Source organism: Etheostoma spectabile, unplaced genomic scaffold (assembly GCF_008692095.1).
Source record: "Etheostoma spectabile isolate EspeVRDwgs_2016 unplaced genomic scaffold, UIUC_Espe_1.0 scaffold00001291, whole genome shotgun sequence".
NCBI lineage: Eukaryota > Metazoa > Chordata > Actinopteri > Perciformes > Percidae > Etheostoma > Etheostoma spectabile.
The window spans coordinates 1-14,620 of record NW_022602723.1 but is presented as its reverse complement, the minus strand read 5'-3'; the positions used below and the strand labels follow the sequence as shown (position 1 = coordinate 14,620).

At 40.8% G+C, this 14,620-nt stretch overlaps 4 non-coding genes across 4 annotated transcripts; 3 read left to right on the top strand and 1 right to left on the bottom strand.

The window, feature by feature from the left end:
• The first annotated feature begins 1,220 nt into the window (after window positions 1–1,220).
• On the top strand, window positions 1,221–1,292 carry trnaw-cca (transfer RNA tryptophan (anticodon CCA)). The gene has a single exon. It is a non-coding gene; the product is annotated as a tRNA-Trp (tRNA).
• Window positions 1,293–3,159: 1,867 nt separating this feature from the next.
• trnae-uuc (transfer RNA glutamic acid (anticodon UUC)) lies at window positions 3,160–3,231 on the top strand. The gene has a single exon. It is a non-coding gene; the product is annotated as a tRNA-Glu (tRNA).
• A 2,831-nt stretch (window positions 3,232–6,062) lies between these two features.
• trnaa-ugc (transfer RNA alanine (anticodon UGC)) lies at window positions 6,063–6,134 on the top strand. The gene has a single exon. It is a non-coding gene; the product is annotated as a tRNA-Ala (tRNA).
• Window positions 6,135–11,604: 5,470 nt separating this feature from the next.
• On the bottom strand, window positions 11,605–11,692 carry trnay-gua (transfer RNA tyrosine (anticodon GUA)). Its single transcript is given in 2 exon segments — window positions 11,605–11,640; window positions 11,656–11,692. It is a non-coding gene; the product is annotated as a tRNA-Tyr (tRNA).
• Window positions 11,693–14,620: the final 2,928 nt, after the last annotated feature.

The following is a 14,620-nucleotide window of genomic DNA, read 5'->3' as shown; positions in this document are numbered from 1 at the left end:
TAATTAGCTTTAGCTACAATCACTGTAGGACAGGCTTGAGCTATTGGTAGGCCACGCTCACGCAGAAAAATTTTAAAATATGGCAATAGCCTACTATGTCTACAAAAAATGTATAGTCCAGTGTTTTTGAAGTGTCCAAGAGCCGCTGCTCATAGTTTCTCAGAGGAAAAGCACGATTATCAGCAAAAATATGCAAGCAGAAGCAGGAGCAAGCAGCAAAGCGTCTGCACTGTAAGAAGCAGGAAGCAAATCTGACCACTTCCGGGTTAGGCCCCGCCCAGTCCAAGTACGGTTACGGATACAGATAATTCATGTGGTAAACAGATACAGATACAGATGCAGATACAGATATTGCTGTACTCGCTCATCCCTACACCTAACCATGTATCCTGTATCATAGCTACATGTATGACCTTTGCAGCAAAAGAACGTGTGAAAATCAGTTTGGTATTCAGTGAGGTTGATTGTTTGTTTAGAGGCTAAAAACAGGTTTAAACTAACTGTCCCTGTTTGAGCCTGTTGGGTGCTAACTCTAGCAGGAGGATAACACGGGGTAGACACCACCGATTGGTTTCATTTCTCTCTCCACTGACAGACCTCCTAATGTACAAACTACAGAGCTATGTGTTGAAATTGACTGGAATTCTCCTTTAAGGAAAAGTCCATCTGCTTTAAAAAGATGTCTTAATGCACCTCTCCATATTTCCTGACATTTGCCGTTACAATCAGATATGTCACTGTAAAAAATAGAATGTTGGCACATGTAGGGAGCTGCGTTGGGAACCGGAGGGTCGCCAGTTCAAGTCCCCATGCGGACCAAATTACAGAGTGTGGTTGGATGCCACTTCACATCCTGGGAACTGCCAGGTACCCCCCCAACCGCTCAAGGCGCTGGTCCAGTTGGTAGCCCACTCACTCTGACATCTCTCCATTGTTGCTTGAATAGATCCTGAGTGTGTGTGTGTGTGTGTTTCAGGCCTGTGTGTGATTACTAACAAAGTGTACACAGAGTGAAAATTGTAATTTCCCCACTTGGGGATCAATAAATATCATAGATTAAATTATATTAATCAAAAAGAAAGATGATGTGTGTACGTATTACTCAAAAGAACGTATAGGCATGTAACGTATAGGCATATATGCATATGTGTATATGCCTTAAAAAGAACAGATATGCATTAATCAAAAGGAAAGTTGATGTGTACATGCATTAATCAGCAGACCTCGTGGCGCAATGGTAGCGCGTCTGACTCCAGATTAGAAGGTTGCGTGTTCAAATCACGTCGGGGTCAAATGTCCTTACTGCAGTTCTCTCACGTGTGCATGAACAGGTCTTGCGTGTGTGTGTTTCAGCCCTGTGTGTTATTAGTAACTGAGTGTAAATTGTAATTACCCCACTGAGGATCATTAAATTATTTTAATCAATAAGAAAAATGATGTGTATATGCGTTAAATGGTGTAGATGGAACATCGTAAGCACCTTTGATCCGCATTAAAGGATCAAAAGCATTCCTTTGATGTGCCAACATTCTATTTTTTACAGTGACATATCTGATTGGTGGAACTCCCTGTTACCATGGAAATGTTCACTGCACCTGCAAACTCACCAACAGCCCTATTTCATGCTACTTTGACAAATTCTATGCTTTTCAGAATTTACATAAACACATTTTAAGTTTCTAAAATAAAACTAACTGTTAAAGAGATTATAAAACATCTATTAAGTTGTTCAAATTCAACTTCATTAAATTAACCCATTAAGTTTCCGCATAATGCATCAGTACTAATATCAAATTCTATTGTAGGTGCTTGCATATTTTTCATCATTTAACACTTAGGTAAATATATGTATCAGATCCAACTCTGTTTCTGAATATTAGGACTGGGATCTGGGTAAAAAATGATATACCCCCCCCCCCCCTTCTCTCCTGGTTAGTAGATTTTAATCAAGTATATTTATCAATAAACAATGAAATGAAGAATACAAATGTTCCGATAAATGTGCTAGTTTACTGATATGTATATAAGCAGATTTAAAAAAATTATCTGTAAAAAATCTTTCAATGAAAATGAAAATCATTATCTGTGATTACCAATGTGCCAACAAGTATCAAAGGATCAAATCAAAGTTGTTTATTAAACTTATTCAACACTGTCTGCTCGAGTTATCTTAGCTTGCTAGATGAAAATAAATAGACAGGGTGGTAACCTAGCAACACTTATTGTTTGTAAGACACCATTTTGTTTTTGATTACTCAATCTTAGGGACATCTCTCAGAGGAAAAAAAATGCTGCTAATATCCTGTCTCTGAAAATAACCTCAGGCCCCAGAGGGTTAACCGAAATACAAGTCAGGAATAACTAGAACTGCCAGCAGTTATGACGGGGCCAAACCCCCCCCCCACCCCCCGCATGCAAGTTAGCCCCAATGACCCGGGGAGGCACAAAAGTGGAACCAAAGCAAAACAATGGGGGGGGGGAGATGTCAGGAAATATGGAGAGGTGCATTTAACAGTGGAAAGATGAACCAAGACGGCTTTTCATATATGTATTTTCTTTTTCTATTGACTATAGTTGTGTTTGTTATTAACAGAAATCAACCTGTCAACATTTCTATTCGTCATAAAGTTCCGCCGTTAAGTTTTTTAACGCCAGTTCAAAAAGAGCTGAACACGGAGGAGGATTCCTCCCTAACGGCCGCTCTGCTCTGCTCCGTGCCCCCGCTGTCCGGTAATAGTTAAAGCAGATAAAAACCTAAAGAACACTCAAAAGCTTCAAGATAAAACTTAAAAAGAAGCTTCTTCATTCACGTTCAAGAGAAGGCCTGTGAGACCTGTCAACTCCCGGTATGGGAAGCGGTATTTAACCGGTGAAGGTCTGCGGCAAGATCAGTAAGATCTGTGTCATTGGTCCTTTATTAAATCAGAGCTGTAGTTACATACTTACCCTATGCCCTGATATGCATGTGTCAAAAACCATATAATGCTAATAACTAGACATGATATGCGTCTCTATAATTAAACATTATAAAACTATAACTAGACAGGGTGGCTGGGAAAACCTGAATCCTGACTGTCTTCGTTCACATTCAAGAGAAGCCCTGTTTCCAGCCAGACTATGAATTGATTCATTAAATCCCTGTTATTAATGTGGACTCAGTCCCATATGGTCTAGGGGTTAGGATTCCTGGTTTTCACCCAGGTGGCCTGGGTTCAACTCCCGGTATGGGAATTGGTATTTAGCTGGTTAAGGTCTGCACAAAGATCTGTACGATGTCCAACATTGGTCCTAAATTAGAGCTGTAGTTATGTACATACCCAACACGGTTAGACTTTACTGTAATTTCTACAGTTACTTACCGTAAAATACCATAACTTTCTTTTCCGGTTCATTACTGTAATATGCATTGCATTGTCGCACTGTTGCTTGCTCTGGAGGAAACTACTAGAACTGTTGGGTCCTTGTAAATTCTGGAGTGTGGTCTATCTGTAAAGTGTCTTGAGATAACTCTTGTTATGAATTGATACCATAAATAAAAATTGAAATTGAATTATGGGTAGTAACATTTAATTTACATTTATTTACTGTATTTTTTGAATTTGCTGTAGTCTGCTGTAAAACAACAGCAGTAGTGCTACTGTAGGTGAATACAATTGTTAGTTCATGTTATAGAAGCATAGAAATAAGATGGAAAATAAAAACATCTCTATAAAATTACACTATTTCATTTTATAGAAATATTTTACATTTTCTTTATTATGCTTTTAGCAGTGAAGGTAATTTAAAAATGTGAAATGCTTTTCAGCAGTGTAAATAACTTATTGAGAGTTGTAGAGACAAACAACCTGTAATTTTCTAATGTTGAACTCAGATAAAACTGAAGTTATTGCTCTGGGGCCCAAGCACCTCCGTGACACATTATCCAAAGATATAGTTACTCTGGATGGCATCACCCTGGCCTCCAGCACCACTGTGAGGAATCGTTTCACCTACGTAAATGTGCAAAATAAATATTTGTATAAATATCAAATGTATTATGTTCCAGTTTAATGGGTGTTACGACAGGTATCAGCAATGCAGTTTCCATTTTAAACTTGACATGCCATAAAGTTTACTCTTCAGCAGCTAGAGACAATTCACTCAAGACACTTGCAGCAACAGATGCTTTGCCTGACATCACAAACTGGAAATAGACTTGATGCTGATACAAAGCATAGGAATTAGCAGAAGATAGTTTTGATCCATCGACCTCTGGTTATGGGCCGGCACGGTTCCGCTGCGCCACTCTGCTCTGCTGTTTATGTTCAGGGGAAGGAAAATTCTGAGATTCACATTTTGAGGGACAGTTTTCGGGTTGCAAAGTTAAACATTTGGTAGACCTTGCAACTATCATTTATGTGAGCTTCCTGCTTACCTCGAAGAATCTTGAAGGAGACTACTGAAGCAATAATGAGCCAATACCTTGTTAAAAAATGTTATCAACACCCTTCACTCTTTTCAATTTTTCTCTGACATTGTTTATTTTAGAAAATTGTAACCAGCATTAAGTGAGGAGTTTTAGGTCTGTGTGAATGTGGGCCGAGTATTTACCTCGGCTGAACTTGTGAACATCTCTTTGGCATATTCCCAGTCTGATCAAGTCCAGGTGCTGGAAAATCTGTGATTCAGGTTTTGAGGGAATGGGATCTGCATGTGCTTTCTTACCAGAAAGTTTCTGGAGGTCCAAATGGCATCTTTGATGGCGGCCAGGGTGAGCCACTGATTTGCAAAGTTACATGCTGTTATCTGTTTCTTTGGCCTGACGGATGGACAGACGACCCAAAAGCATAATACTTCTTGCCAAGACATAACAAGAAACAAAAAAAAGAGGCGGGGGAGACAGAGTTAAGCCCTGAAAGAATAGAGAACTACAGACAAAAGATGTGAAATAGTGCCAAGTGTGACCAGAAGAATTGGGAAAAAAACTAGAACGTCCACAAGTACAAACCTTTCTTCAAGAACTTTTTATTGTGCTCACATTGGCCCTCATTTATGTAACGTGCATACGACCTAAAACCGGCGTAGGACGGGCGTACGCCGATTCCTACGCAAAGTTTGGCAAAGTATGTGGAGTGCTTAGGTCTCCACATACATTGTTTTTATTAAGATTGAAGACCAAATTTTACGAAATTTTCCCAACCATTGAGAGTGCCTTGTTGGCGCAGTAGGCAGCGCGTCAGTCTCATAATCTGAAGGTCGTGAATTCAACCCTCACACGGGGCAGGTGTTTTAAAAACAAAAAAACACAACTGATACTGGAAATACAGCGACTTTCAGGTGGTTGAATACTGGCACAAGCATGGAAGTTGTGATTCTGTGGTTATTTCTGAGACAAGGAAAGGCATTCTTTAAGAGGGTGGGGGGGCGTCTGCCTCAACTGGTTGGGGTGACAGACAGAGAGAGAAGAGACATGGAGAATTGTAGCAGAGGGTGTCTAGCAGGTGACTCCAACCACCGATCTAAACTCCTTAACAGTAGGAGTAGGGCAGGTCACCACTACATCGTAGTGATTTGTGATTATGCAACATGTTACCCAGAGGCTTTCTCCCTCAGAAACACCAAGGCTAGACAAGTGGCCAATAGTTTACTTCAACATTTTTCCCGGGTAGGGGTCCCCACAGAAATCTTAACCGATCAGAAAACTAACTGAACATTGAAGGAGGTAGACTCCCTGTTAGGGATCAGGGGCATTAAAACAACACCCTACATAGTTTGTGGCTTCATGAACAATATTGTGTTATCTCATAGCTACTGGAAGCCACCCGTCTCCACCAGTGCATTTCTCAATGCCCAGATGTGTTACAAGATTTGCAGTGAGTGTTGTGTTGTCCAGCAGAAAGGCAACAGATGTGTTACTTTCGACTAGATTTACACCATAGCAGTGCAAGCATTTTCCCAAGGCTCACTTTTCAGCCACCGCCATGTTTGAAACCATATACAACATAAATATTACATATTTCACCCAGGTGTCTTCTCTTCTTCAATGATCTCACAAAAAGTAAAAAAAAAGCCAAAAACATTCAGGGGATGTAGCTCAGTGGTAGAGCGCATGCTTTGCATGTATGAGGCCCCGGGTTCAATCCCCGGCATCTCCAACAAGTCTCCAGTCTGTCAAAGAGCTGCAAAAAGCTCTTATTCTGAAAGAGAAAAGTATTAAAAGGCAATCTCCTTGTGTTCATGGTAATTAATGCAAAAATCAGTCTCACTGGCCAAGATTTGCATTGTCCAGTGATGGTATAGTGGTGAGCAAAGCTACCTTCCAAGTAGTTGACCTGGGTTTGATTCCCAGCCATCGCAGTGGTTTTCATTGTGTGGTTACTTGCTTTATTTGTCAAGATTAGCCAGAAAGGTTACTTGCCCCACTGATTTGATAAAATATTAGATCTCTTTTAAGGTACAAATAAGGGACTTTATCAATCAATCAAGCTGCCTCCATGAGGATCCACAGACACAGGGAGCGCACTACGGTTTGCACTTTGCCCGTGTCTGGTTACTACTACTAACCAATTGAAAAGTTTATCAACAGAGCAGAAAGCAGCAGAAAGGCAACAGGTGTTTTACTTTTCAACTATGATTTATATCGTAGCAGTGCAAGTATTTTGCCCAGGTTTGATTTCCAGCCACCGCAGTTGCATTTACAGGTTTTGAAGCCATATACAACAATACCATTACATGTTTTACCCAGGTTTCTTCTTTTATTCCGTAATATTTCAATTTCTTTGCGGTGAGTCATCCCAAAAGGATTAATGAAGAAAAGTCTTAGTCTATCTTGGAAAAAAGTAAAAAAAATCTGAAAATCTTCAGGGGATGTTGTCCAGTGGTAGAGTGCATTTGACACAAACTAAACGGTGTCCCTTTTATACCTCAGACTATCAGATAGCACTACAAGCACTTTAAATGTAGTATATTTATTGTATTACGCTCCAGTTTTTATGGGTGTTACAGCAGGTATGAGCAGTGTAGTTTGCATATTCGTGGATGAAATATAATTGACATGTAATTAAGTTTATTTTTCAGCAAGTGGAGACATTTCACTTCAGACAGATGCAGCAACAGATGCTTCGTTAAACATTAACACACAGGAAATAGAAAGTAATGCTGATACAATTAGCAGAGGATGGTTTCGATCCATCGACCTCTGGGTTTGTGCCCAGCACGCTTCCGCTGCGCCACTCTGCTCTACCGTTAGTACTCAGGGGCGGGAAGATGTGTGATTGACATTTTGAGGGAAGGTTTGGGAACCCACGGCCACCAAGGTACCAACAGCTCACGGGTTGTAAAGTTAAACATTTGGTAGATGTGGTTGCTCCTTGCCACTATCTTTTATGTGAGCTTCCTGATTACTCACACCTTGATTAGTCACATGTAACGCTTGTGATTGGCTGGTGTTTTAAAACAAGGGCTCCGCTCTACCAACTGAGCTATCGAAGGGACCTAATACATATGTACGCACTTTCCATTTATATTTATATGATAACACAGGACCCCCTGGAGGGTATTTCTTTAGATTTTGCAAAACATTCACATAAACTCGCAGATCAACTGACAAGAATCCCCACCAAAAAGGGATTTTACACCTGGAACGAGCCATTTTTTATTTCCTGTGGGGGTCCAAGTGGGACCGAGTGCAAAGAAGAGTGACAAAGAAGCCAAAGGAGAAAGGAGGGAAAGGGGAGCAGATTTACAGCTATACACATAACAGCAGCCACGGCCCCATCCAGAAATCCTAAGACTGCAGTTATGGCACGGTTACGGATGGGATCATACCTCAGAAGATTGAAGATCTTGTAGCGGCCCCTCGGATTTTTGGACTCAGACGCAGAGAGTTTCAAACGGGTGTCACTTTAATTCTTCTTCTTAAGGAGCACCAGGCACCATTTGTATCATGAACACCGTGAAAACTACAGAAAACACAAGTACAACATGTTTCAATGTTGATTCACAAACAATTAAAATATTAATCATATTCACATATTAATCGTACCTTATTCCGCTCTCCGAGGGCGCTAATCAACGAGTTTCCCTCCATTAACTTGCATACTCTCTATCTTGACACATTCTCACAGTTGGAGCTTAGCTTAGAAATACCATGTGCGAACAACAAGAATAATAAAGTAAATCACAATGCGAACCTTTTCTTTACAAAATTCAAACGGATGAATGATTAATAACTTACAAGTTTTTACCACTCTGACGATGCGTGAGCAACACATTGTGAAGAGAGTATGACCGGAAGTGTAGCGTCAAACAAAATACAAGCAGAAGAAAATGGCGCTTTTCAAAATAAAAGCAGAACCGACCACTAGAACTGCAATGTATTGTTAACATAAAAAATATAATACTGTGTAGGAGAATAGAATTGCAATTTATCAGAGACATTTACAGATCTTACCCTTTGATCTTAAAGTACCTGGAAGGGATGAGCGAGTACAGCATTGTCTGTATCTGTATTTGTACTTGGACTGGGGCCTAACCCGGAAGTGGAAAGGGTTTAACCCGGAAGTGGGTTGGGTTGTCTGGAAATCGGCAGGGCTTTAACCAGTATGTTATTTTAAGCATGCAATAGATACGGGTTGAACAGAAATTGTTGTATTTATTGCTGATTAGAAAAGTATTTCCATGACAACACAAGGAATCTTTTTGTGTGTAGGGGAGGGGTACTGTGACTAGCCTATCACAGAATAGTGTAGGGGAGGGGTGCTGTGACTAGCCTATCATAGAATAGTGTAGGGGAGGGGTGCTGTGACTAGCCTATCACAGAACGCAGACACAGTCAGCTACACGTCAGTCAGATTTTTTAACAATCCGAGCACAGATATGGACTCGTAGTACTCGTATTATTCTTGTATTTGGCAAAAGTGCTTTATTTATTTATTTTAAGTAAAATCATTGAAAAAGTAGTCTTTCAACAACTCAACCATTTCTTGTCACTAAGCAACAGTTTTGATACCTTTCAGTCGGGTTTCCGACCACACCACAGCACTGAAACGGCTCTTGTCAAAGTCTTTAATGACATCCACCTTAACACAGATAATGGCAAAATTTCAATCTTAGTATTACTTGATCTCAGTGCTGCATTTGACACGGTCGACCACGATATACTACTAGACCGATTGGAAACTGCGTTGGCCTTTCTGGCTCAGTACTAAACTGGTTTGAATCCTACCTAAAGAATAGGGATTACTTGTGTCTATAGGTAATTATGCATCTGAGCGTACAAATATGACGTGCGGAGTTCCGCAAGGCTCCATTCTGGGGCCTCTTCTGTTTAACATCTACATGCTTCCACTGGCTCAGATTATGGAGAAAAACAAAATAAGTTACCATAGTTATGCGGACGACACACAAATTTACATAACCTTATCGCCAGGGGACTATAGTCCAATACAAAAACTGACTAAGTGCATCGAACAAATTAACGGCTGGATGTGCCAGAACTTTCTGAAATTAAATGAAGGAAAAACTGAGGTGGTTGTTTTTGGAGCAAGAGAGGAACGATAAAAGTCTGCGCTCAGCTTCAAACAACAATGTTAAAAACAACAGACAAAGCCAGAAATCTTGGTGTAGTCATGGACTCAGACCTGAACTTTAACAGCCACATTAAGACAATTACAAAGTCAGCCTACTATCACCTTAAGAATATATCAAGGGTTAAAGGACTTATGTGTCAACAGGATTTGGAAAAACTTGTCCATGCCTTTATCTTCAGTAGACTTGACTACTGTAACGGGGTCTTTACAGGTCTCCCTAAAAAATCAATCAGACAGCTGCAGCTGATTCAGAACGCTGCTGCTCGAGTCCTCACTAAGACCAAGAGACTGGATCACATCACTCAGTCTGAAGTCTTTACACTGGCTTCCTGTGTCTCAAAGAATAATTTCAAAGTACTCTTGCTAGTTTATAAATCACTTAACGGTTTAGGTCCAAAATATATTGCTGATCTGCTACTACACTATGAACCACCCAGACCTCTCAGGTCATCTGGGACAGGTCTGCTTTCTGTCCCCGAGTCAGAACTAAACAGGGTGAAGCAGCTTTCAGTTTCTATGCTCCTCATATCTGGAATAAACTCCCAGAAACCTGTAGATCCGCTGCTACTCTCAGTTCTTTTAAATCAAGCTGAAGACCTTTCTATTGATGCCTGTTCTTTAAATGACTAAATCATTTCTTTAAATTTCTTATGCTTGCACTGTAAATTTTATTCTTGTGTTTATGTTTCTCTTTGTTTTTAACTGTCTATTCAGTGTTTTACCGGTTTTTAATGCTTATGATTTTTAACTGTTTTACTTGTGTTTATCTGTTTAACTGATTTTGTGTAAAGCACTTTGAATTGCCTTGTTGCTGAAATGTGCTATACAAATAAAGCTGCCTTGCCTTGCCTTGCCTTGCCTTTATCCGTACCGGATACTCGTTTCTGCCGAGTATCCGGCTATCTCTAGTGTCTAACAAACTCTGGCACTTTACCCATGTCCTGCTTTACTCAGCAGTTGAAAGGATTTGTGCAAATTTGTATAGCACAGGGTTTGTGGGATGTCGTGACCTCCTTGCATTTATGTTAATTATGCAAAAATCAGTCTCAATGCCCAGATGGGTTGCAAGATTTGCAGTGAATATCACATTGTCTAGTGATGGTGGTGTAGTAGTGAGCATAGCTACCTTCCAAGCAGTTGGTTTATCACCCTTTTTGGGTTTTTTGTGGTCGAGTGTTTAAGGCACTGGACTAGAAATCCATTGGGGTCTCCCCACGAAGGTCCAAATCTGCCGACAATGAAAGGCAACCTTAGCGTTGGTAGCAAACCAATGGCACATCACATCATAAAAAATCTCACTTGTGCCTTCGTGAACAATATTGTATTATCCCATAGGTACTGAAAGCCTGATTTAGGGTCTTAGCCATGCTGAACACAGCCTGAGCCCAGGCCCGCTTTCCTCTCATGAGTCACCCCAGAAGGCGCTGTGGATCAACAGAACCACATTATCTGCAAAGACAATAAAAGGAATTCTAAGGTGCCCAGACTTGACACATGCTGCGCCTTGAGACGTGTTGTTCATGTCCAGGAGATGTGCTCTTTCCATCGCTTGACAATATTCCCTTTTAGGATCAAGAGTTTTTCTCCCACGCTGAACACAGGCTGAGCCAAGGGCCACTTTCCCTCATGAGTAGTCCAACGCGTTCTCCGGGACTACCTTGAGTCCTTGTAGTATTGTGACAGGCGGAGATACTGTCCATATTAATAACGAGGAATGGCCAAGTTTAAAATTTGGCACATCATTCGGAGGTGGCGCTATTCCAGCATTTAGGCCACATCCACTTTTGTACTTTATAGTACAAACCTTAAAGTAATGGTTGTTTTTTCAATTCTTCTGGTCACACTTGGCACTATTCCACAACTTTTGTCTGTAGTTCTCTATTTTGTCAGGGCTTAACTCTGTCTACCGCAACTCTTTTTTTTGTTTCTTGTTACCTCCCGGCAAGAAATATTATTCTTTGGGTCGTCTGTCCATCTCTAACATCAGAATCAGAAATACTTTATTGATCCTAAAGGAAACTTTGGAAAAAAACAGACCTTCGAGCCGGATTTGAACCAGCGACCTAAGGATTTCAGCTTTATGCGTCTACAGTCCTCCGCTCTACCAACTGAGCTATCGAAGGGAGTTAGCACATATTTAGCACTTCCCATTCTTGTGAATGAGGAAACACAGGACCCCTGGAGGGAATTTCTGACTTCAGGGGCTGTAGCTCAGTGATAGAGCACTTTGAGTCTCAATGCCCAGATGTAGTACAAGATTTGAAGTGAACAACGCATTGCCCAGCGATGGTGGTATAGTGGTGAGCATAGCTGCCTTCCAAGCAGTTGACCTGGGTTCGTTCCCAGCCATCGCAGTAACTGTTTTTGGGGTGTGGTATTTTTTTTTTACAAGAAGTCAGCAGAAAGGTTACTTGCCCAACCTGGTTTGATAAAATCTCTTTGAGCTGCATGATTATGGCCAAATGATAACGACAATTACTTGATCAATATGGAGATCACGATTAATTATCACAATATTTGTTGATTTTCTACTCCAAAGTGCTGGAAAGGAAGGTTTCACCAATCGTTCAACTCAGGTTAACAAGGAACAATCTCAGCAAGGTGATTGATGGATGATTCTAGTTACTTCACCAAGTTCAGGCCAAATGACACAGCTGTAAGAGATCACATTGGTTACTTCCAGCAATGTAACATTGCAAATGGCAGTGGTGGGATTTGAACCCACGCCTCCAGCGCCTTAGACCACTCGGCCCACACTACCTGCAAAGTACCAACTCCCACATCGTGACAGACACAGGGGCCGTAACTAACGGTATGCTTGTTAATGTTATGGAAAAAAAAAACCTTTGCAAGTAAAAGCCATAACTTTATTAAAAAATGCTAATACTTTATTAAAAAAAATTATCACACTTTTTCATTTTTCTCTGGCATTGTTATTATTAGAATATTGTAACCAGCATTAAGTGAGTAGGTTTAGGTCTGTGTGAATATGGGCTGAGCATTTACCTGGGCTAAATTGGTGAACATCTTCTTTTGCATATTCACTGTAAAGAGCCATTACTCCTCCAACTGCCAACTATTGTTCCAGAGACAATAGGATATACAGTTTTAGATTGCAAGGTAACTGTCCAAGACACAAAGACTACACGGAAATCCCTCAAGTGATCAAAACAGTTTGCCAAAATCGCAGCACAGAGATAAAAACCACTCTTTAAAATATGTTCATGTACCATTCAAAAACAAAGTACAATCATAAAACACATACTACTTAGATACTGCAGCCATCCTGATCACATCCATGGGGGGATCTGCTTGTGCTTTCTTACCAGCAAGTTTCTGGAGGTCCAATAGCATCTTTGATGGCAACAAAGGTTAGCCACTGTGTGAGCCACAAAGTGTATAGCTGTAAATCTGCTCCCTAAAAACATAACAGGTCCGGCACTCCTTTCCTCTCTGTCCTCCTTTGGCTTCTTTGTTAGCTACAAACGTCCCGGGGTGGACTTGAACCACCATCCTTTCAGTTAACAGCCGACTGCGCTGACTATTGCGCCACAGAGACTGCGCTTGTTGGACATTCTATGAGCGGGAGCTCGATCTTTAAGCACAAACATTTGCTTTATGGCTTTTTGAAGTTGAGCTGCACATGTATGCTTATCAGGCTATTTTCCTGTTACTCAGAAATTGAGGAAGCTGACTCATGCGGAAATGTAGAAGCTGGACGTGCATTGTACTGTTCTTACATGTCACTTGGATTCTGACTTTGATTTCAAATATTTGGCATTCAAGAAATTCCGGAACTGATGATGTATCAGTCATTTTGCTGGTGGTTTCTTGGTGGTCACAGCAGCAAGCTTGATGATTCATACAGTTGAACGCCACGTATCACAAAACTGTTGGGTGGGGCCTTATGTATTGCTTGTATTACATCAAGTGACCTGCATACCAACCACCATCAGAGATGGCAAAAGTACACTGCCCGTACTCAAGTAGAAGTACATATAATTGTGTTAACAAATACTGGTAAAAGTAGAAGTACTGATTTAACTTCTTTACTCAAGTAAAGTAACAAAGTACAGGCTTAGCAATTCACTTAAAAAGAGTAAGAAGACTTGCCCCAATGGTGCTATTAAAAACCTCTTCACCATTCTGGCTGGGACAATGTCTAAGGGACAGTTGGTAGGTTCATGTGTTGTACAACCTCAACACAGGCTTAAATTCCCTCAACACAGCTGAGTGTGTAGGAGAAGCAGATACAATACCTTAAAATTAGCACTGGTAATTTCCCAGATAGATGCTACTTGTCAATAAAATAACCAAGACATTTATCACATGTACTAATTGACACATCTGTTGGAGCAGAGGTGCATGATTTATGACAGAGTTAAAGTATTAAATAACAATCTGGTTTGTGGCAATTGCTAGCTATGACAGAAGAGAGATGCTGCATCTTCACCACCTTCACGCATTCTGGTATGTGATAGACTGTCCCTTAATACACCCAGTGTCACATGTAGATTGTCTTTCCATCTTCGTTCAGCTTGTCTGCAGTGTTGCCTAAGGGCCCTCTGGGTGTGTCATTTAGCCAGGCGTCCACCTTAGGTTTAACAGCTTTAATCTGATAAGGGGCAATAGAGTCTAGGATTTCAGTGCATGTGGAAGGAACTCAGAGAGAATGTTATCTGGGATGAGGGGAGAGACCAGCCACCAGTCACTGGTGTTAATATAACTTGAAGGAGCTCCATATTTGACAGTATTGACTGGAAGGATAGGCTTTGAGTTACATGGGGGATACACACTGTGCATTCAGTCTGGTAATCACCATAAAAAATTAGGTATCACTGAAATTTTAACTTGTGTTGCTGCAGTCATAGTTACAGTGCTCATCCTGAATGGGTCGGTTATAGTGCATCAGAATGCTTGTTGAATGGTCTATTAGCTTTGGAACCACCTTTCCCCACAGCTTTCAATTGTCAGATATGGGTGGGGAGTGGGCACTGTGTCCAACCCTTTCTGTGTGAAAAAATAACTAAAGACGTCTCTTGGATGAGAGA